At 37.4% G+C, this 24457-nt stretch overlaps 1 protein-coding gene across 9 annotated transcripts in view; it reads left to right on the forward strand.

Moving 5' to 3' along the window:
- Positions 1 to 24457, forward strand: part of TTLL7 (tubulin tyrosine ligase like 7) — a 159988-nt gene that overhangs the window by 32031 nt on the left and 103500 nt on the right. The window contains exons 1-2 of one of the 9 annotated variants that reach the window (XM_073896425.1): positions 3896 to 3961; positions 4382 to 4468. The exons of 7 other annotated variants lie outside the window; for them this stretch is intronic. The gene's annotated coding sequence lies outside the window, so the exon portion shown is untranslated. Of the gene's footprint in view, positions 1 to 3895; positions 3962 to 4381; positions 4469 to 24457 lie in introns of those variants that run through there. One more of the 9 variants, XM_073896424.1, reaches the window with a different exon arrangement.

Below are 24457 nucleotides of genomic sequence, written 5' to 3' on the forward strand. Positions count from 1 at the left end.
TTCAATTTCCTTAGTGGTTATAGGTCTGTTCAGGTTTTCTATTTCTTCCTGGTTCAGTTTTGGTAGTTGATACATCTCTAGGAATGCACCCATTTCTTCCAGGTCATCTAATTTGCTGGCATAGAGTTGCTCATAATATGTTCTTATAATTGTTTGTATTTCTTTGGTGTTGGTTGTGATCTCTCCTCTTTCATTCATGATTTTGTTGATTTGGGTCATTTCTCTTTTCTTTTTGATCAGTCTGGCCAGGGGTTTATCAATCTTGTTAATTCTTTCAAAGAACCAGCTCCTAGTTTCGTTGATCTGTTCTACTGTTCTTTTGGTTTCTAGTTCATTGATTTCTGCTCTGACCTTTACTATTTCTTTTCTCCTCCTGGGTTTAGGCTTTATTTGCTGTTCTTTCTCCAGCTCCTTTAGGTGTAGGGTTAGGTTGTGTATTTGAGACCTTTCTTGTTTCTTGAGAACGGCTTGTATTGCTATATACTTTCCTCTCAGGACTGCCTTTGCTGTATTCCAAAGATTTTGGACAGTTGTGTTTTCATTTTCATTGGTTTCCATGAATTTTTTTAATTCTTTAATTTTCTGGTTGACCCATTCATTCTTTAGTAGGATGCTCTTTAGCCTCCATGTATTTGAGTTCTTTCCGATTTTCCTCTTGTGATTGAGTTCTAGTTTCAAAGCATTGTGGTCTGAACATATGCAGGGAATGATCCCAATCTTTTGATACCGGTTGAGACCTGATTTGTGACCTAGGATGTGATCAATTCTGGAGAATGTTCCATGGGCACTAGAGAAGAATGTGTATTCCGTTGCTTTGGGATGGAATGTTCTGAATATGTCTGTGAAGTCCATTTGGTCCAGTATGTCATTTAAAGTCTTTATTTCCTTGTTGATCTTTTGCTTAGATGATCTGTCCATTTCAGTCAGGGGGGGTGTTAAAGTCCCCCACTATTATCGTATTGTTGTCAATGTGTTTCTTTGCTTTTGTTATTAATTGCCTTATATAATTGGCTGCTCCCATGTTCGGGGCATAGATATTTACAATTGTTAGATCTTCTTGTTGGATAGACCCTTTAAGTAGGATATAGTGTCCTTCCTCATCTCTTATTACAGTCTTTGTTTTAAAATCTAGTTTGTCTGGTATAAGGATTGCCACCCCAGCTTTCTTTTGGTGTCCATTAGCATGGTAAATGGTTTTCCACCCCCTCACTTTCAATCTGGGGGTGTCTTTGGGTCTAAAATGAGTCTCTTGCAGACAGCATATGGATGGGTCTTGTTTTTTAATCCAATCTGATAGCCTGTGTCTTTTGATTGGGGCATTTAGCCCATTTACATTCAGGGTAACTATTGAAAGGTATGAATTTAGTACCATTGTATTGCCTGTAAGGTGACTGTTACTGTATGTTGTCTGTGTACCTTTCTGATCTTTGCTGCTTTTAGGCTCTCTCTTTGCTTAGAGGACCCCTTTCAATATTTCTTGGAGGGCTGGTTTCGTGTTTGCAAATTCCTTTAGTTTTTGTTTGTCCTGGAAGCTTTTTATCTCTCCTGTTTTTAATGACAGCCTAGGTGGATATAGTATTCTTGGCTGCATATTTTTCTCATTTAGTGCTCTGAAGATATCTTGCCAGTCCTTTCTGGCCTGCCAGGTCTCTGTGGATAGGTCTGTTGCCAATCTAATATTTTTACCATTGTAGGTTACATATCTCTTCTCCCGAGCTGCTTTCAGGATTTTCTCTTTGTCTCTGAGACTCATAAGTTTTACTATTAGATGTCGGGGTGTTGACCTATTATTCTTGATTTTGAGAGGGGTTCTCTGTGCCTCCTGGATTTTGATGTCTGTTTCCTTCCTCACAATAGGGAAGTTCTCTGCTATTATTTGCTCCAATATACCTTCTGCCCCTCTCTCTCTTTCTTCTTCTTCTGGGATCCCAATTATTCTAATGTTGTTTCGTCTTATTGTATCACTTATCTCTCGAATTCTGCCCTCGTGATCCTGTAGTTGTTTCTCTTTTTCTCAGCCTCTTTATTTTCCATCATTTGGTCTTCTATATCACTGATTCTCTCTTCTGCCTCGCACCTCATCAGTAGCCTTTTTGATTTCGACTTGGTTAGATTTTAGTTCTTTTATTTCTCCAGAAAGCGTTTCTCTAATAACTTCCACGCTTTTTTCAAGCCCAGCTAGTATCTTTAAGGTCATGATTCTGAACTCTAGGTCCGACATCGTACTAATGTCCGTATTGAGTAGGTCCCTGGCTGATGGTACTACCTCTTGTTCTTTTTGCTGAGGTGATTTTTTTCATCTTGTCATTTTGTCCAGAGGAGAACAGATGAATGAGAGAACAAAATGCTAACAGGTTTACAACGTCCCCAGCAAATATACTGTATACAAATCAGAAAAGACCTGAAACCAGGGGAAAAGAAAGGGAAAGAAAGAAAAAAGAAAGAGGAAAAAAAAAGAAAAAAAGATAAAAACAAAAACAGAACAATACAAAAAAAGCAGAATATGATCAAATATGATCAGGCTAGTGCATAGATTAGTGCCACACACTAGATTTTGGGCGTATTTTGGTCTGTTAGAAAAAAGTGCCTCCTAAAATTTTAAAGGAAGAAAGACATATATATACAAAATAAGGGTTGATACAATGAAGGGATGGAAGATGACTGTAAAGATGAAAATTATAAAAGATTTTATAAAAGGACTTGATAAGATAAGAAGTTGTTTGAAAAAAGAAGGAAGATTTAAGAAAAAAAAAAAGAAAAAAGGAGAGAATGTGATCAGGCAGGAGACTAGAACAGAGCCATACACTAGTGATTTAGGGTATATTTTGATCTGTTAGAAGAAACTGTATCTCAAAATTTTAAAGAGAGAACAACTTATATATATATACCAAAAATAAGGGTAACTACTATGAAGGGATAAAATATGACTCTAAAAATGAAAAATAAAAAAAATTTTTTTTTTAAAAAGATTGATAAGATGTTGGTTGAAAAAGGGAAAAAGAAAAATAAAAAAAAAACAGGTAACAAAAATTAACTTTGATGAACTAATGAATCATGGTAAAAAAAAGCCATGAATTCTATGTGCAGTATTCCCCTAGCGCTGGAGTTCTCCCGTTCTCCTTGATTGGTAAACTTGGTCTTGGCTTGCTGGCTGTTCGTGCTGATCTTCTGGGGGAGGGGCCTGTTGCTGTGGTTTCCAGATGTCTTTGCTGGAGGCTGAATTGCCCCGCCCTTGTCGGTCCGGGCTAAGCAAGCTGCTTGGGTTTGATCTCAGGAGCTTTTGTTCCCTGCAAGCTCTCGTACAGCCTTGGAGGACCAGGGCAAAAATGGTGGCCTCCCAATCTCCACCCGGAGGAGCTGAGAACTCGGGGCCCCGCTCCTCAGTGCGCCCACAGAGAAAAGCAGTCACTCCCTTGTCCCCGGTCTCTGGCCGCTCTCCGTGCTCACCCGGCCTGTGACCGAGCGTTGCTATCTCTGGCACCCAACCCCGTGTGGAGTCTCCAAACCCAGCAGATCCCTGCGGTGCGTTCCCGCGCCGCTCCTCCCCGGGAAGGAAGGGGAGTCTCCCCGGATCTGCCGCCTGTTGGGTCCCTGCTGGAGGAGCAGTGGCCCGACTGGGCCGCGGATCACAGTTTATGGCAACCCCGAGCTGAGAGCCCGCGCCTCGGCCCCGTCTCTGCAGCCTGCTTCCCCGCTCCGATACCTGGGAGCTCTGGCGCACTCAGGCACCCCCGGTCTTTCTGTGACCCCGAGGATCCTGAGACCACACTGTCCCACGAGGGTTCCACCCCCCGCTTAGCCACTGCAGCAACGTCCCTCAGCGGAGCCGACTTCTCAAAGTTCCGACTTTGTGCTCCGCGGCTCTATCACTTGCCAGAAGCGGCCGGCAGAGGCCCCTCCCCCGCCGTCTATCCTCCCGAATATCGCCTCGGATTCACTTCTCCGCACGTCCTACCTTCCAGTAAGTGGTCGCTTTTCTGTTCAGAGAGTTGTTGCTACTCTCCTCTTTGATCTCCTGTTGAGTTCGTAGGTGTTCAGAATGGTTTGATCCCTATTCAGCTGAATTCCTGAGACCAGACGAAATCTAGGTCTCCTACTCCTCCGCCATCTTGCTCTGCCCCCAGGCATTGATATTTTTTTAAAACTCCTCTGATGCATTCATTCTGCGTTGAAATGCCTAATTGTAAAGCTATAGTGCAATATGTGGGACATGGTAGATGTTTGTATCATGTCTGGTTTCCTTGGTTAATAATATCAACAATTATGATTATAACTAACTTTTTTGTGGTGCTTACTGTGTTTTAGGCAATGTGCTAAACACTTTTCATATCATGTAGAAAATACTGTGCTTTGTTTTTGTTATTGTTCTGTCAAATAATAGACTACCATATGGCTGACATAAAAAGGGAGAGCACTGCTTATTAGAGAGGAAATGGCTACTTTTATCATCAGGAGCTCAGTTACCCAGGTAATTTTTTCAATGAATTACAGAGTTCACTTTCATTGAACTGCCTCAAAAATATAGATTGAATACTTTAAAGTAATTTTAAATTAAAGTTTAAACTTTACACAATGACTTGTAGGGTAGGTATAACAAGAATTTGTTACAATAAATACCTCAAATATGTAACAATCCTAATTTTAGCGGAAGTATATTGATACTATGTAGTAGATTTGATCTGTTATATATTTTCTAGATTGTACAAAGAAGTGAGTGTTAACCTACAGATGCTTCTGCCATGTTATCATTCACTTGACGCCAAAATCTGTTAGGCTTAATGTCATGATGACAAGAACATTTTCCATGTTTGTAAACAAAGTCAATATTTTCCAATGTATGAAGTAGATATATTTAGGAATCTGCTGGTATGCTTCTTGCTTTTGTTGTTTGTTTTGATTTTGATTTTAGAAAGCTTATTATATTTATTTTGCAATACAATTTTCTATAGTAACTGCTTTAAAAAGAACATCTAAATTACTGCTTTATTTCAAATATATAATTTATTCTTTTTCTTTGCATTTAAATAAAAATTTACTCATTCTTATTGTAATCTTTAGTTTGCTTCTTGGTTTTCAATAACAGCTTTTATAATGGTGACTGAGAAAGCATTTTTTAAAAACCGTGTTTGTAAGACCAAAAAAAAAAAGAAGCATTTTTTTTCAGGATGTATGTGTTTTTTACATTTAGCCCATCTTCAAGTAACAACAAACCATTTCTTCTGTCAAGTAAATAGGTTTGTAAATTGCTACATCAACTCTGCTTAGATGAAATACATGCTTATCTTATTTTTTGCTTTGTGCATTTTCTTTCACCCTATTAATTATTAAATCATTTGTAGGGTGCCTATAGCCTTAAATTTAAATGAGTTAATAGATGTAAAGTTCTTAGAGTAGTGCTTGGTGCCTATTAAGCATTTAGTACATGTTATTCATTGTCCAATGCCAGTGACTTACAGAAAAGCATGATGCAAAATTGTACTATGGTAGAGTCAGATATTTGAAAAGGAAATTAAAGAATTTTAAGTTTTGTGACTAAGAATAAAAGTTGTTATTCCTGCTTGTCAGTGCACTTGAAAATGAAAGGCTTGGTAAGCCAACAGGCATCATGTATTCAAAATTGAAATTAGATATATTTAATGTTGAAACGTCTGATTCCGGGAGGAGAAATTAGCTTTTAGAGGCTTTACAGATAATTTAGTTTAAAAAGCTTTGCTATTAAGAATATTAAGGAAATTGAAGAATTTTAAGCCTAAAGAAGTGCTTAATCCTTTACATTGTTAGCCTTTGTAGACACAAGATTAAATTCACTCAAAAGCAATAGAACAGTTTGGAGGTAAAATATTAGTAGAGAATGGAAGAACGTTTTCTTCTTGTAGGTTTTCTTGATTGTAGGTTTTGAATGAATGAAGGATTGTTTCTAGGGCATTCCAATATGATAAAACCCAAGCTAGGAATAATTGACTTGGATTGGATTCTATAATTTGTGAGAAGTATCTAAACCGTTGAGTTTTACGAAGACTGACATGTGTTGTCAGTGGGATTATCTGTGCTGTCGTCTTATTCTGCTGTCTTCATTCTCAGATTATCTCCTTTGACATTGTGGAACTATAAGAATCTCTTGTGATTGAAAATTGAAATATAGAATGTGTCACACAGATAGGTTTTTAGGACAGCTTTGTCAGAGGCCATGTGATTTACTTAGGATTAATGACTAAGCATATTGTGTAGAGGCTAATGAAATCATACTTCCTATGCGACTGAAAAAGCTGGCTTGATTTTGCTAGGAAGGAAAATTTAACTTTCAACCCTTCCCTCCCATCTTCTTCCTTTCACTTTCCTTCCTTACTCTTTTTCTTTCTTCTTTCTTCCTTCTCCTTATGAAAAACTAGCTGCATCCTTTGAAAAACTTTTTCATATAAATATGGTATGATATACATTTTTCCCCATTCCCTTTTTTTTAAAGTATTTTTTTTATTTGACAGAGAGAGAGAGAGAGAGTGAGAGAGTGAACACAAGTAGGGGGAGTGGGAGAGAGAAGCAGGCTTCCTGTTGAGCAGGGAGAGCAGGGAGCCCGATGTGGGGCTCGATCCCAGGACCCTGGGATCATGACCCGAGCCAAAGGCAGACGCCCAAATGACTGAGCCACCCACGCGCCTTCCCTATTCCCTTTTACTATGAGTTTGTGGTATGTTTAAATGATCCCAGTAAAAAATAAGCCATGGCATTGTTGCTCATTAGCATACAACTGTGTGTTTAAAGTGCTGTGCTATGTCTTCCCATCACCTTTATTGATTTCTAAAATGAAGATAGTGCTCATAGAGAGTTTACTGTGGAGGTCAGTTGTGATTGGAGATTTGGTGAATCTGAATGTGGATCACAGTATAGGATAAATTTGGGGCCTGGTGCAAGGAGGTAGAGGGATCAGGTTTTTAAAAAAGCAATGAACTTGGTGTTGGATCTGTGTTCTAGCTGTAGCTGGTACCTTGTATGGCCTTAGGCAAGTTAACTAACTTCTTAAATATGAGCTTCTTCATTTGTCACATGAAAAAATAAATAGTCCTATTAAACTGGTCTTATAGTGCTGTGAAGGGCAAAGAGATTAAGAGAGTGAATGCCTGAGTAAAACTGTTCTTTGCACATAAGTGGAAGGATATGAGTCTTACCACTTATAGCAATATAATTTCATCTATTCATGTGCAAAAGGAGGATGATAATAGTACTAGTCTTGAAGTGTTATTGTAAGTTTTATATGAGATAATCTACATAAAGCATTTAGCATAATGCTTGGCACAGAGCAAGTATTCATTCATTCATTCATTCACTTATTCAACAAATATTTACTGAGTGTTTACCATGTCCCAGGTGCTCTTCTGGGTTCTTGGAATACACCTGTGAGCAGAATCAAATAAAGTCCCTGTTCTTTGCAAATTTTTAGGTGGATGAGATAGAATTAATTAAAAATAAATGTATAATTGCTACAATAAATGCTATAAAGGAAAGGTACCTGATGCTGTGAGAATAATGTCAGGGAAGGTGGGCTCTAACTAGGCAAAGGCCAGGGACAGATGGGGGTGGATTCCAGTCAAAAAATAGCATGTATAAAGTCTATGTAGTGGGTCTATGCAGTGGGTGGTTATGGCACAGAGAAAGTGGCTAAGAATCAGGCTGGAAAGATAGGCAGGCTAGTAGACACTTATATCTGTTAGGGGTTCCATTAGGGAAGCAGAATCACTAAGAGTGATATGGAATAAGACATTTATGATAGGGATAAGGAGAAGTTTATAGAGGGCTTGTATCTTGTATCTGGTGGTGGGTCAGCAGCGTTAGCAATCAGAAGGAACAACTAAGATAAACTAGATCCCACTAGGATAAATTGGAACCCCTAAGAACAAACTAGAGCCTATACCTGACTCTTGCCCTCTCCAGTCTTGACAATGGGGGTGTTCTCCAGAAAGAGCTGGTATTCTTTGCCAAGAGCTTCACATGTGCCTGGTCCAGGGAAGCTAGATGTGCCAGGATTCAGAAACCTGAAGGTCTGGCAAGGAGCTGGAGTAGCTGTAGGCTCAGATGCTTCCTATGTCAACAAGGGGAGCAAACAGATCAGTGTCAACATGTGCAAGCAAACAGTGTGTGGTGCCTTATACTGACACTCAGAGCATAATACTTATTGCTTTACTCAAAATTGCATGCAGATTTCTTTTTGGCTAACTAACCTGGAACTAATTTCTAGGAAATATTGTTAGCTTAGTTAAATTGACTAGTACCAAGGGCTTTTTTGGAAAGGTCTTTTTTGGCCATGAGTGGGCTTTTGAATTTTACCAGATGAGCATTGAAAAGCTATCAAAGGAGTTTAAGCCAGCTAGGGTAGTGGGGGGGAAGGGAAATGGGAGAGTAACATGACATGATTTATGATTCGATTTGCATTTTTTTGAATTGAAGTGTAGTTGACACACTCTTACATAAGTTTCAGGTATGCAACATAGTGATTTGAGGACTTTATATATTATGCTATGCTCACAAGTGTGTATCACCATACAGTGCTATTATGTTACTATTGATTGTATTCCTTATGCTATATCTTTCATCCCCGTGACTTACTCAGTCCATAACTGAAAGCCTGTATCTCCCACTCCTTTTCTGCTCACCTCCACCCCCTCCCCTCTGGCAACCACCAGTTTGTTCTCTGTATTTATGTGTCTGTTTCTACTTAGTTCATTTGTTTTGTTTTTTAGATACCACATATAAGTGAAATCATATGGTGTTTGTCTTTCTCTGACTTATTTCACTTTGCACAATACCCTCTAGGCTCATCCATATTGTTGCAAATGGCAAGGTCTCATTCTTTTTTATGGCTGAGTAATATTCCATTGTGTGTGTATTTTTTGGAATCTGTGCTGTAGAAAGTGGATTGCAGGGGACTCAGAGTGGACATCAGTACATCTATTAGGAACCTAGTGCAGTGGTCCAAATGAGAGATTGATGGCAGCCAGAACTAGATGTGGAGGTTAAGGGGATTGTAACAAGTAGATGGATTCCAGAGATAGTTAGAGGATAAAGAAAACAAGACTTAAGGATGGAATTACTAGGGATTGAGGGAGAGGAAGGTGCCAAGATTATGAGTTTGGTTTGGATATTTTGAGTTTGTGGTGGCATTGAGAATATCCAGGTGGAAGTGTTCAGTAAGCAGTATGATATTAACATTAGTCATTGCTGAAGTCATAGATGTAACAGTAGTAGTTGTTAATGTTTTTATAGTTGGCTTAGTTTCTGGGAGCCTGAAACCATTTCTGATTTTTTATGGGTATTCAGTGCACTGCTCATTTCCTAGCATAGAATAGGACTAATTTAAAAAAATAATAATTTATTTATTTTAGAGAGGGGTGGGGGGTGGAGGGAGGGAGAGGGAGGGAGAGTCTTAAGCAGACTCTGTGCTGATCTCGGAACCTAACGCAGGCCTCCATCTGACGACCCTGAGATCATGACCTGAGCCGAAACCAAGAGTTGGATGCTTAACTGATTGCACCACCTGGGCGCCCCAGGGATGATTTTTTATATCCCTCCTTTGCTTTTTCACTACATGTTGGCATAATCACACATTTTCTACTCTTTTCCCGGGGGTAACCTTCCTAATTCTGTTAATTCTCTCTCTTCTTGACTCCTAGAGGATACTTGTTGAAGGGGTCAGTAAACTTTCCTGTGTGTGGTCAGATGGTTTCTATTACAGCTATTCAATCCTGCCTTTTTAGGGCAAAAGCAGCCTTAGACAATACATAAAGAAATGGGGGTGTCTGTTCCACTAAATCTTTATTTATAAAATAAGTAGTGGGCTGGATTTGGTGTGTGTGCTGTAGTTGGACCCTTGTACCTAGCCCATTAGGCATTTCATTTCTCTTGTATTTTTAATTATTTTTAACATACTGGCTCTCAAACATACTTAAGTTTTTTTCTATCATATCCCTCCTCACCAAAACAAAAAAACAAAAAATCAAGAAAACTCAAATCTTTCCTTTAGGGCTTTTTTCCATTAAACTACATGCCATTTTTTTTTCCCCTGTTACTTTTTGAAGGTCATCTCTTCCTCCTATCTAGTAAACTGGTAGTAATCTTTTTCTGTTGCTGCCTGCAAAATAATCACACCCTGCACTCTCCTAATAAAATGACTAGTAAGCAGTATGGTATTAGTGCATATTTTTTTTGATCTTTCCTTTTTCTTTTTGGATCTTTCCTTCTGTAATACTCATATGGTTGCCTAAACTGTACCTTTTTGGAAATCTTGTTCTCCCTTGAATTCTGTGACCCTGGAGTCTCCTTCTATTTCTGATGGTTATATATTACTACCTTTTTAAAAACTGAGGTCACACACACAAATATATGTAACCTATAGAGTAAACTGCACAAATCTTAAGGTACAGCTTGATGGATTTTTAAGTATGTATACATTTATGTAAACATCACCTAGGTCAAGATATAGAACATTTCCATCATCCCAAAATGTTCCCTCATGACTATTCTCAGTCAGTGATCCCTGATCCTGCCTAGAGGTGACCTTTATTTTGACTTCTATCACTTTAGATTTAGTTTTTCCCATTCTTTTTTTTCTTTTACTTCCAGTATAGTTAACATACAGTGTTATATTAGTTTCAGGTGTACAATATTGTTTTCAACAATGTTATACATCACCCAGTGTACTTCTGAATCCCCATCACCTATTTCACCCGTTCCCCCATCCTCCCTCCCTCTGGTAACCATCAGTTCTCTATAGTTAAGACTGTTCATTGGCTTGTCTCTTTCTCTCTTTTTTCCTTTGCTCATTTATTCTATTTCTTAAATTCCACATATAAGTGAACTCATCTGGTATTTGTCTTTCTCTGACTGACTTATTTCACTTAGCATAATACTTTCTAGCTCCATCCATGTCGTTGCAAATGGCAAGATTTCATTCTTTTTTATGGCTGAATAATATTCGGTTGTATATATATACCACATCTTCTTTATCCACTCATCTATTGATGGATACTTGGGTTATTTCCATAACTTGGCTATTGTAAACATTGCTACAGTAAACAGGGGTGTATGTATCCCTTTGAATTAGTGTTTTTGTATTTTTTGGGCAAATATGCAGTAGCACAATTACTGGATTATAGGGTAGTCCTATTTTTAACTTTTTGAGGAACCTCCATACTATTTTCCACAGTGGCTACAGCAATTTGCATTCACACCAACAGTGCAGAAAGGTTCCTTTTTCTCCACATCCTCACTGACACTTGTTTCTTGTGTTTTTTATTTTAGTCATTCCAACAAGTACAAGGTGGTATCTCATTGTAGTTTTTGATTTGCATTTCCCTGATGATGAGTGATATTGAGCATCTTTTCGTGTGTCTTTTTGGGTGTTTTCTTTGGAGAAATGTCTCTTCATGTCTCCTGCCCATTTTTAAATTGGTTTATTTGTTTTAGGAGTGTTGATTTGTATAAGTTCTTTTTTTATTTTAAGTTCTTTATATATTTTGGATACTAACCTTTTATCAGATATGTCATTTGCAGTATCTTCTCCCATTCAGTAGGCTGCCTTTTAGTTTCATTGACTGTCTCCTTTGCTGTGCAGAAGCTTTTTATTTTGATGTAGTCCCAGTAGTTTATTTTTGCTTTTATTTCCCTTGCCTCAGGAGGCATCTCTAGAAAAATGTTGCTACAGCTGATGTCAGAGAAATCACTGCCTGTGCTCTCTTCTACGATTTTTGGTTTCGGGTCTCACATTTAGATCTTTAATCCATTTTGAATTTATTTTTGTATCTAGTGTAAGAAAGTGGTTCACTTTTAGTTATTTTCCATTCTTGAACCACATCTAAATGAAATAATACAGAATATATAGACACACTATTTTATACCCAGCTCTCTTCACTCATCAGTGTGCTGTTAGCAATTCATGTTGTGAATAGCTGTAGTTCATTCTTTTGTATTGTTGTGTAGTTCCATCATGTGAATATACCACAATTTATGTATTCATCTTATGTTTCATTGATATTTGGGTTGTTTCTGGTTTGGGCTATTATTACTAAAGCTGATATTAACATTCTTGTCTAGGTCTTTTGGTAGACATATGTCCTTATTGGGATTGTTGACATTTTGAGTTAGAAAATGATACTTAAGTATGAAATGTGAGGGAAAAGCTTTGGCAGTAGGAACTGGAGTTCTAAGGAGAGTTAGGAACTAGAGGTTCAGCTGGTCTAAATCCCTTCTTTCCATATCTTATTTTGTTCTTCACTTACCTTCTATTTTTAGGATGTCTAGGACTATTGATGGGTTTTTACAGGGCAGAGGGACTAGAATACGAAGTTTCATTATTGGAGATGGCAGAGGCCTCAGAACCTTAGCAGCAGGAAGAACCAAGGATTATGTGCCAAGAACTAGAAGATAAGACTGAGTGGGTTGTAAAACTGCAGGGTCCAGAAGATGCATTCAGGGATGGGATACAGAGCCAAGAGTCCAGCAAACTCCAGGGAATGCAGTAGAGTTGACAATTAAGGTTCTGGCTGTGGGCCACTGAGGGGTATCCTGTGGATGTGAGCCACATATGACCATTCTCCCATCGGCTCCATCAAAGTTACACACACACACACACACACACACACACACACACACCCAATCTAAGTAAATATAGAAACCTATGCAAATACAACAAATACAACAAATAAACAATATAAACTGTAGTATATTTGCTATGCAATTATCAAATCTTCTGGCACCACCCACCTAAGCCAGACTGTCATTCTTAAAAACTCCATATGGAAACTGGATACCAGACCTTGGTAAGAACCAGTGCTAATATTTTAACATGATAGCCAGGCTGTGGTGGATGTTCTTTTGGTTGAATTTAAAGGTCATGTGTGGAATGGATCCATCAGGTAAAGGATCATTGAAGTCTTGGGCACAGATAATGTAATTAAGGGATAGTTGTTTGAGTTGATGCCCTCAGTGCCTTGCCCATATCCCTGGCACCTTACCACCTCATTATGCTCTTCCTATTTTCAGTTGCCTGCCAATGTCTGCATTTCTTCCCCTAGGGCTTAAGAGGACTTTTCCAGAAGCCTTGGGACTAGGGACCCTTTGTGCAGGCCTCCTTCCCCTCTCACTCTCACTCTCACTCTCCCAGGAGGGCTGGAAGTGCCATGAAACTAATACCTACTGCACCCCTATAGCAGCCCTCAACCAGTGATTGACCCCTGTTTGGGTGAACTCTGAAGCAGTTGTATTTTACACCGGTCTCTGAGTTCCCTAGGGAATTAAACTCCAGCCGCCCACAGTGTAGCTGGCTTTGTAACCTACCCTTTACTGGCTGCCTTCTCTTGCCTGTCTCACTTCCCTGATCCCCTCTCAGTGTTTCTTGCACATCCCCAAATAAACTACTTATACGTGAATCCTCATTTTAGGGTTTGTTTCTGGGGAGCTCAAACTAGGATCTTTTGAATAATACCCAGAAGTAAAAAGGCAGGCAAGGGAAGAAGAACTGCAGGTTATTTATTTATTTATTTTTGATTAGCAATTATTTTAATTTCTGACTGCTGCCTGGAGTTTCTGTGCGGACATGATGTTGATAATCTCAAACCTGACATGGCCAAACTGAAATCAGTACTTAAAAAACAGTTGCTCCCACTTTGATTAGGAAAAAAAAGATTTCTAGGACTTTACTTTCTTTCTGTCTCTAAAAGGAAAAATTTTTATTTTTTTATTTTTTGTTTTTTTAAAGATTTTATTTATTTATTTGACACATATAGAGAGAGAGCATAAGTAGGCAGAGCAGCAGACAGAGGGAGAGAGAGAAGCAGGCTCCCCGCTGAGCAGGGAGCCTGATGTAGGGCTCGATCCCAGGACCCTGGGATCATGACCTAAGCCGAGGGCAGACGCTTAACCGACTGAGCCACCCAGGTGCCCCACAAAAGGAAAAATTTTTTAAATGAATTCAGTATGTACTGTGTGTTCCTAATTTTTCTGATTTGGGGTGCGAATAGCACTTCAAACAAATATAACTGGTACTGTAACTTCACTGCTAGCTATTTTTACTTGATGATCTGAGTCTTGGCTCGAATTCCTGGAATCTGGGATCACTTAGTTTACATTTTGATTTACTCTAGAAGTGTTAACCTCAGAGGTAGTTTAGTAAATATTCCAAGTACCAAAATAAATGCAAAATGTAATTCACATTCATAATGCTTATGTACTACTTAGAAATCAGTCTCTTTTGGAATTAGCCAATTTTATAGATTTATTTTAAGAGGTTTTATTAATACTGTATAGAAAACTTCATCCTGACATATGATTCCTAAGTGATTATTTCCATAGCTTTGCTTTAAAATATTCTGAACTTTAACACACAAAAAAATGGATTGGGACATGTAAAACAGATAGATGGTGAATATAATATCCCAGGTGAGGTATATTTGTTTAGGTTTAGTAAATTAAAATAGATATTCTGCAATTTTATCACTCATTCATTCATGATAAAATAAATGATATTATACAATTTATTGTAAATCATTTATATTCTTTCTCAAATAATTATATGCCTCCCACATGAGTAAAAATTTTTCATAGCCAGTTTTAATGATCATACAATAACCCATTGTTTGGCTACATCATAATTTACTAAATTTCTCTATTGGATACGTTTAGGTTGTTTAGTGCCTTGTGCATTATTTACAGCCGTAAATAATGTCTTGATGTACGTCCCTGTTCACTAATAGGCCTCAACATTTTGGGTGATTTTATTAGGATAGGTTCCTAGAAGTGGAATTATCAAGTTAAGAGCTTAAATACATTACATATTTTAGATTTTTGCTATATTTTTCATTGCTTCCTAGAATATTTTCTTTAGTGAGTGAAAAAAATTATAAGCTACCTTAAATGAGTGAATTAGTAACATATTGTTTTGAGTTTGGTTTCAGTTGTTGGGATTTTAATTTATTGTGTTCAGTTTTCTAATGTTAATAGTACTAAAGTCAGTGGATTGTTCATAAAGTGATAATTTAAGTACACAAAAGCAATATGTTTAATTTTGTGTTATATGAATTATTACTTATAAATAACATTTCAAATTTATTGATGTAACATTGATTGGAGTCAGTAGTATCTAGAGAGTAAACTGCAAAATTTAACCATTATCTGTCATGACCAGCTTGTTCTAGTGTATTTGCATCCTCCCTAGAAACCTAAATATTTTATTTACCAGATTACTTTATTACTTCATGGTCATTTTACTAACAGTAAACCTGAGTAAAATAATGAAACCAGGAAAGCACTAACATTGAATATCATCAAATGGATGTTCTCGATAGATTTCTAAGAATATAATGTTTACTTTCAGATAATAATTGTAAACAATAAAATGAATAGAAATTTTTTGCAACAATTGTTTAAAATTATTAATTTAATTCAAGACACTTATGGAGTGCCTATGATGCTCAGAAGGTGTTGCTGTATTAAAGGGAAAATTGCTCTCTTGTGTAAATTTTTCTTTATTACAATGAATAAGAATGTTCTCATTCTGAGAACATAGATTTTATATTGAAATAAACATCTGCCAATCTTTAACTCATTCTTGTCAGTAAGAAGAATAAATTATATAAAATTAAAGCATCAGCAGGGAGAACTTCTTTAATATTCAATATTAACTTTACATCTTTAATGTTTATTATGAATATTCCTCACCGCAACTTACCACCTCTTTGGGTGAAGGAAAATTCCATTTTCCATTGTTATAGATTGAGATTACAAAGTCAGCATTCTCATTTTTCTTTGACAGCAGAAGATGGGACTTCAGTCCTAGGTTGAGAAAAATATCTCTGTTCCCTAGCCTCAGTGTCACAAGAGACCAAAAGAAATGGTGATTTTCCAGGCCAGTATCCTCGCTGACTCTTATTAGTGTTTGTAATAAAACCTATTCTGCTTGGAGCTTAGCTGCTTTACAGTCTTACCAACCTAGGACCCAGTTGAGAGTTAAGAAGTAGATATAATTGTCATCTGCACAGCGGAAGTGGAGTAATGTCTTTGGATCTCATACTAAAACTCTTATCCCCATAGTGGAAGGGTGAGGAAAAGAGGTGATGAGCAAGGAGAGCAGAGAAACTGGCAGGCAACTTCCTTGGGGATTAGGTGTGATGGAGGGGTAGGTACTCACGATTTCAGTATTTTTCTGGTCCAATAATGTTAGCCAGGGTCACAACGACACACAGCTATGATATTGGCCTCCTCTGATTTTTGCCAGAGAGCTTGCTATTCTTTTTGACAGTGCCTGTGGGCATGGTGCTTTCCCACACTTTGCTCCAAATCAGGTGAGTTCCCTGAAGCAGCAGAAGTGCTGCCTTTCATGCCTTGCCCAGCCCAGGTAGAACAGCTGCACGGATGCAAGTGGAGGGTGATGGGGTATGGGGACGGCTCCAAGCTCAAACGCTGCTTCCACTGTTCTTACCCCGAGTTCAGTAGTTCTTGTTGAATAAAGCTTTCTTGTAAGCCTTTGGGCATTTTCCAGGGTCCTGAAAAGGGTTTTGACAATTCTGGCGGTTTTATCATTGTTTTGGGAGAGAAGAATTGCTGAACTCCTCACTCCGCTGTTTTGGAAGTTCTGCGTTCTGGGTCCATTAATCAGAATGTTAGAAGTTATATTTTGAGTGAGGCCTGAGTAGAAAACCTTTACAGATCATGAGTGCCCTAAATTAGACTTTTTTTTTCTTTTTTTGTGGCCAAAGATTTTAGAATTTTAGAGCTAGAGGGGGTCTTAATTCCAGTTTCTCTTTTTTCAGATTAATAATTGGAAATGTTAGTGCCTTGTGCAGTTATGACACAGATTGTTGGTGTCAGAATTGGGTTTGGAAATGGATCACTCACAAGGCAGTCATTGCTTCCCCTTTTCCTGTGCAGGGGCAGGTACTGACGACCTTTCTCTGCAGACTCAACTCTTTGCCCCTGAGCTCATCCTGCCCAAATCAAAGAGTACATGAAGATTCTCAGCCCTGCTGTTGAGTGACGTCTTGTATGAGTTGTGCTGCCTTGAACCACAAGCTCGGAGTTGGGGCCTAGCAATCTTTAAGCTCTCCAGGAGATTCTGATGCACATTTAATTTTGAGAACTGCTGGTATAGAGTAAAGGCCCACCATGTCTTTGAAGTTGTCATTAGTTCTGCACACTAGAAATTCTGATAGCCAGGACACTGCTATTTTTCATCACAGTTAAGATAATTTTCATTGAAGACACATTGTTCTTTTATTTACTTGGAAAAAAAAACCCTCTACAATTTCAATTATGGAACAGCCCTTTCTTAGTATAATTGTATACATGTTGGAAGAACCTTTTGAAAGGTAATTTTAAAAATGTCATTACTTGGGGCGCCTGGGTGGCTCAGATGGTTAAGCGTCTGCCTTCAGCTCAGGTCATGATCCCAGGGTCCTGGGATCGAGTCCCGCATCGGGCTCCCTCCTCCTTGGGAGCCTGCTTCTCCCTCTGCCTCTCTCTCTCTCTCTCTCTCTCTCATGAATAAATAAATAAAATCTTAAAAAAATAAAAAAAATGTCATCACTTTATGCATACAAAAAAGGAAAATGTAAGTAAATTGATCAAAGCATTCCTTAAACTTCTTCTAGTTCAAAGACAGATTTGAATCTCTTCTTCATTCACTGTGCATGCTTTTCCAGACAACATCATCCTCTGTGTCATGGAGAGTTGGTGTTGCAACATTTCTTAAAAGAGTGTTTCCATTATTATTATATATCTGAGTTTTTCTCTCAGCCCCTGGCATGGATTCTGCAAATTTTGATGTGTATGCACAGGCATATGATAACTATTCAGGACTGCCACCTGGCTGAGAGTGATTATAATGTGCATCACAATTTTAGATGTTTTCAAGTGTTAAAAAACCAAATGGTATGGCTTAGAATCAAAGAAATATGGTGGTAATTATGGAGTAGTCTATATTATCTACTCATTTCTTCACTTCTATTCTAGTGATAAATCCCATAGGTTGTTCTTTATACATTTGTACAATTCATTCTTTTTATAATAATGTACCATCTTTAGTTTAGGGCTTGGCTATATTTAAGCTGGTATATATTTTTCTCCAGAAACTTCTTGCCTTAAAGAGTATTTTAAAATAGATTTTTAGTCTCATGAAATGTAGCTGACCCCATGGAATAATGAATATATTAGGGTTCCCTATAGAAATGAACCAATAATACACACGCGCGCGCGCACTCACACACATATGTGAAGAGAGGTAGGAAGGGATGAAAGTGGGGAGAGAGAGAGAAAGAGAGAGAATGAATGAGTATGAATTGGGTTATGTGATTGTGGAGGTTGACAGGTCCAAGATCTGCTGGGTAGGTTGTCAAGCTGGGGACCCAGGGAAGAGTTGATGTTGCAGCTCAAGTCCAAAGATAGTCTGAGGCTGAATTGCCTCTTTTCCTGGGGGACTTCAGTGTGCTTTCTCTTAAGGCCTTTAACTGATTGAATGAGGCCCACCCACACATTGAAGATGTACTGCGGAGAATGCAGCATATATACACTGCACAGAAACTTATATTAGAGTTGTTTAAGGAAGACATTCAGGTGAATGTTTAATCAATTAACAGCAGAGGCAATAATGTAGGTAGAGAAAATATTTAAAATTGCATACCAAGTATATATTGTTATTGTAACATTTATCTTTTTCATATTCTTAATGAAAGCAAAACTGTTTTTGTCAATAGATTGATTGGGAAAATATAAATGAAGCTTTTTAAAAATATTCTGTTTGTATAAGGTCCAGCAATATAACAGTCACCAAAGCCAGTTCAGGATGGAAATAGATAATAATTCTGCAATACGTTGATTAAAGTTGTTCTAAAGAATGCACATTTTTTTCCTAGTCAGGCTTGTATATATGGATAATTTTGAATACAAGGTAAGATTTAAAAACAGTAAACCCAAATCCTATGAGGCACAACTGAAAATCAGCTTTGTTATTTAGTATAATATTTAGCTTATAACACTGAGACACATGTTACAGATATATGGTTACATACATAATTTTATAGATATTTTGGGTCAACTTTCATTCTTGAGTGTATTTATGTTGATATAGTTGTATATCATATATGTTTTGGATGAATTCTTTTGGGTAGTTTGGGATTTACTAAGTAACTTGGCTAAAAGAAAATGTATATAGTGAAGGCTGGGTGCATTTTTTTCCCTCACAAGAGCACTTAATAAAATGATTAGCATTAAAAAATGTTTATTGCATTAATTAGAAATGTAATGAAATAATGAAGAGATAAGTAAACTTTTAAACAGATTCACAATATACCTTAATAGTACTTACTTACTCCATGTAAAAAGGAAAGGTAGAGGCCAAGAAAGAAAGGACAATTAGAAAATAAATTCATACTATTTGAGAGTATAGCATCTGTGGATATAATATTACTGCTCTCTGGTTAACTTCAGGCACTGCTTCTATTCTGTGTTCCATTATTGTTCATTAGAATAAAGGACAAAAATAGTTCTTACCTTTGCATTGCCATAAAAGGACTAGTTTTTCACATCAAAGATTATAGCGCCAGATAGACAGTGTTTTAAAATGCCTGGAATGATTTTTGGGAAATATTCTTATTTTAAAATAGGCTAAACTTATTGAAATATAGTTAAGTTTAATTAGTTTTCTTAATAGTGGGCCTGTTAGATAAAGGCTATTAGTATTTTATTTCTTTACAAAGATTGATCTTATAAATTCACTTTGCACCTAGAAACAAAATAGTTGTATTATTCTTTCCTTCCTTAAGATCTAACAGTTATACACATCTTGGTTTAGCTGATGGAGGCATGCAGAGCATTATATGAACTCAGCCTGTACATTTTCTTTTTTCTGTATGGATTTTCTAAACTTTGACGGCATGAATCTCAGACCATGGCGTAATTTTATTGGGATTTAATTTAATTTACAGGGATTTGAAAACTGTGTCAAATTTACCTGATTCTGGAAGTTAATACAATTGAAAATTTCTTATTTTAAGTTCAAAACCCCCTAATAAATAGTATCCCTCTGATATGGTAGCTCAGTAGTTTAGCTCCGATGTTTCAGGCTCTGTGTTTGAGATTGAAGAATATGTAATTTAAAAGACATTTTTTAAAGCTGCTGCCTGGGAGCCAGTTGTCTTATGGAGGAAACGTACAATGAAGCTTCCTTTTATTTCATTTGAGTTGTGGCATTTTATGGAAGGTCATTTTGTGGTAATTCTCTTTATTTAAAAAACAAAATTAAAAATGGAACCTAAGTTCATTATTATTTGTAGTGGTTAGGAGCCTGGTTTAAGCAAAAAAGAAATTTTTTAGTTTGGGAATATGTTATCTATCTTTCTCTCTGCCTTCTTTATGTGACTTCATCCTTAGGTTCTGTGTAGGTGTGAGATGGGGACCAGCAATGCAGGTAGGTACCCTCTCAGATTCAAATCCAGCTCAAAAGAGAAGCTATATTCTTTAAGAATCTGAAAATGAGTTCTGGGCTTGACTCTAGCTGGTCTTAGTTGGATCCTGTGTTCGTCTCTGAACCAGTTCCATGGCCAGGAAGATGGGATTCCACAGTTATTTTAGATCTAAGTCATTTGGCCGGTCTTGGAGCCAGGATCGGCATCAACACCATCTAAAGCACATGGATCAAGGGAAAATAGTGCTTTACCAGCAGATATCCAGATTACTGCTCACAGAAAATAGGTAAGTGTAGGCTGTGGCAAAAATGATATGTCCAAAGGCATTGTGCTTATGACTTTGCATTTAGGCTGGTATATCTTCTTCAGAAACCAAAACAATAATTTCTATAGGAATAGCACATCCATTACAAGGTGCATTTGGATGTTAGTAACAGAAACTTAAAGTAATAATGAGTTAACAAGATGGAGGTTTATTTTCTCTGGATGTAGGCAGTCCAAGACTTATGTAGCATTTCCATGATAAAACCAATGTCTCTTACATTCCAGGTGGAAGGGGAAAAAAAAAAAGCAAATGAATGAGTGTCCACCAATTGTCTCCCTTCCTGCTCAACAACTTTCACTTCTATCTCATTAACTAGGATTTGGTCACATGGCCATATACACTTGTAAGGAAGTCTGGGAAATGTGGTTATTCATGCTGGCACAAGGCCACCCTTAAAACCCAGTGTTTTGTTAGTACAGAAGAACTAGTGGTTGGCTATTAGGCAGGTAGCTAGTGGTCTTTTGACATGTGTTAACTTATTAACTGATATGGATGACGTAGGAGGCTTATTTAACAGTGCAATGAATTTTATATATTTAAGATTTAAAACTCATTTTAGAAGTAGATAGACATCAAATAATAAATAACAAATAATAAAACTAATCATACCCTAAAATTGGTAATGAGGTGTGCACTGAATTGCTATCAAATAAGAAGGTCAAAGGAAGAATTAAAGATGGTTCTAATCGGGGCACCTGGTGGCTCAGTCAGCTGAGTGTTTGCCTTCTGCTCAGGTCATGATCGCAGGGTCCTGGGACCAAGCCGAGCAGGGTCGGGCTCCCTGCTCTGCTGGGGGTCTTTGTCTCCCTTCCTCTCTGCCCTGCCACCCACTCATTCTCTCTGTCTCTCTCTCTCAAATAAATAAAAAAATCTTTAAAAAAAAGATGATTCTAATTTATCTGTCTCTTGGATGGTTGGCTATCGTGATGTCCTCTGCCAAGATAAGGGACATAAGAGGAAGTGCCAGGTTTTCAGGGGAAGTTAAAGAGTTAAGTTCTGGACATTTAAAACTATAAATGTTGGTATCAGATGACATTCGGGTGATGTCATTTGTTCACCAGCTAAGCAGCTGCACATTTTGATATCTATTGTGCATTTTCTGGCAGAGAACAGATAACTGGATATTTTAGAAATTTTCCGCTTCTCCTAGTCCCTCTCTTTCACCTTGTGATCTAGGTTCCTGAACATGAGGGAGAGCTGGGTCCACAGGACTACACTTCCAACTCCATAGCTTAGAACAAGAAGAGTCTTGGTGTAGTGAAGCATAGGTTGGGTGTTTTGAGGATGTGAGGTTCAACTGTCTTAGATTTGGTACTGTTCTTTGCAGGGTAAGGGAATGAGAGGAGGCAAAAATGGATTCACAAAAGTGAGTGATATATGCAAAAATTAACTGATAACATCACATGTTATTCCTAAGGAGCAAGTGAGACTTTTTTTAAGCTACTGGAGAATTAGGTAGAACTGCAGTATTATGTTCTAAAGGAAATGCACCCATAGAGGCTTTTGACCCTACTTAAGCATTTTATGAAATCACCTTGTCTTTTGTCACTTTATTAACTGAATTATAGATGTTACCTTTTTGAACTTTATTTAGTTCAACATTTACTGAATAAGATTTTGCCCTTTTCATTATTCTAAGTACTGAAAATAAAACAACTACTAATATGGGAAAAATGCCTTCAAGGTATGCTGTATTATCATTACCTGTTTATCAGTTTCTGTTTTTTTTGTGTGTCATACTAGGCTAAATTTCAAAGATAAGACATTCTACAGAGCTTAGGGGACATTTTGTATGGATGCTGTAATTTAACGAAAAACATCGAACAAATAATAAGCAGGCTAAGGCAATTTGGAAAACAAGCAGTACATTAGTGGGAGCTACTGTTGCTCAAAATCAATATTAATTGTAACTAGAATGAATAAATAGTTCTTCTGTTTATTCTTATATAATGTCACACTTGGCCTCTTTCAGGTTTTTGGAAGTGGTTGATCAAATGGTTTTTTTTTTTTCAGGTCTAAAACACTACAGATCTAGATTTTGGGAATATACCCAGTCTGAGAAAGAGATACAAAAGTTTCTATGTTCAGGGAGTAAGTAGCTTCTCTGAAAACCTTTTTAATTTGTGCACACACTGAGTGGTGCCAATGTATTATTGTTAGGACTGTTGTTTGGGTGATGTCATTTGTTCACCAGTCAGGCAGCTGGGCATTTTGAAAATCTATTGTAATTTCTTGGCAGAGAGCACAGAAATGGGAGCAGTTAGCTTTGGAATGGACCTTTCTGTGTTTAATTAAAACTATTTTATATATAAAAGTAGAGGTTTTCCTTATCTACAGTCAATCACTAATTCTGTTGTGTTATTTTCTATTTTTTTCTATGCTTTTCTGCAAATATAAAACTGAAATCATCTTACCCGTCAAAATGACTCTTCTTTCTGCAGGCATTTTCTTGATGAATGACACCATCTTCTACCCAGTTCCTCTAAACCAGAAATCTGCAAGTCATCTGAGATTACTTTTCCTTTACTGATCACCAACTTCTGTTCCTATTCTGTAGTAGCAGTATTCTTTTGCCCTCTGTTGCTTCTATCTGTGATCAAGCTCGTACCATCTCTCTTCTGGACTTTCGTAACACCCTCTTAGGACCCTGTGTCCATTCTTGCCCCTCTCCCATCCAATGCCCATGATTACTGTCAGCGTAATCTATTAAAGAGAAAGTTGGATTGTGTTACTCCTCTTTAAGTCCTTTCATGACTCCACATTACTTGTGAGTCAGGATCAGACCTAAGTTTCCAACAGTGTGACTGACTTAGAACACAATTCTTCCAAGGAAACATATGATGGTTCAAACAAAAGAATATTGGCTATTTTATTTTTACCTATTATTTCAGAAGGCTAAACCATGATAAGGGTATATTCATTCTTTACAATAGGAATGACATCTTTGGTGCCCTTTCTCTGTAGAACAGGACTGGCTGTTGCATCCTCCCTCTTCCTCTCAAGAGGTATCAGAATTGGTCTTTATCATCCCCATGTAGTTCTTTACACTTTTATTTCATATGTATTAATTCCTAAGTGGTCTTTCTCTCTCTCTCAGTGTATACCATATATTATTATTTTATGTAATTTTAAACTTTATATTAATAATATACTACTGTTTGTATTCCTCAACTTTTTTTCATCTGCATTTGTGTGATTCATCATGTAGTTCTAGTTCATTTATTTTTACTTGTGTATAGTTCTCTCACTGTATGTATGCACCAACAGTATATACAATGTTGTCCATCTGCAACCACTCTCCCCCCAACCCACCACTTTTCATTTCTGAAAAGGTGAAGTTACTATGTTCCTGGCTCATTGCTTCAGAGGAGACGGTATATTATTGATCTTTGTGGTTGCTGTTAATCGCCTCAGATGTTTAATGATTTTTGGTAAATTATCTTTAAAATCAATGTCTTGGTTGGTCAGCATTGGTAGCTGGTTTGGGCTCAAATAAGGAATGTAAACTGTTTTTTTTAGATTAACAATACCTTACCTCACTTAGCAGGGCTGTCTCCAGTAGTAAATAAGATCCTTTGTAGCAAATATCTTCCTTTCTAGCTGCTCAGAGTCCTGCTTGGCAAACTTTCTCTTGCACTTCTTGCTTGGCCAGGTGATTTCTAAGTCATCCATGTGGTTCTCCTTTAGAAGA

The sequence above is a fragment of the Callorhinus ursinus genome, unplaced genomic scaffold (genome assembly GCF_003265705.2).
Source record: "Callorhinus ursinus isolate GAN/ISIS: 27379988/994484 unplaced genomic scaffold, GSC_fseal_2.0 scaffold9, whole genome shotgun sequence".
NCBI classification, from domain to species: Eukaryota; Metazoa; Chordata; class Mammalia; order Carnivora; family Otariidae; genus Callorhinus; species Callorhinus ursinus.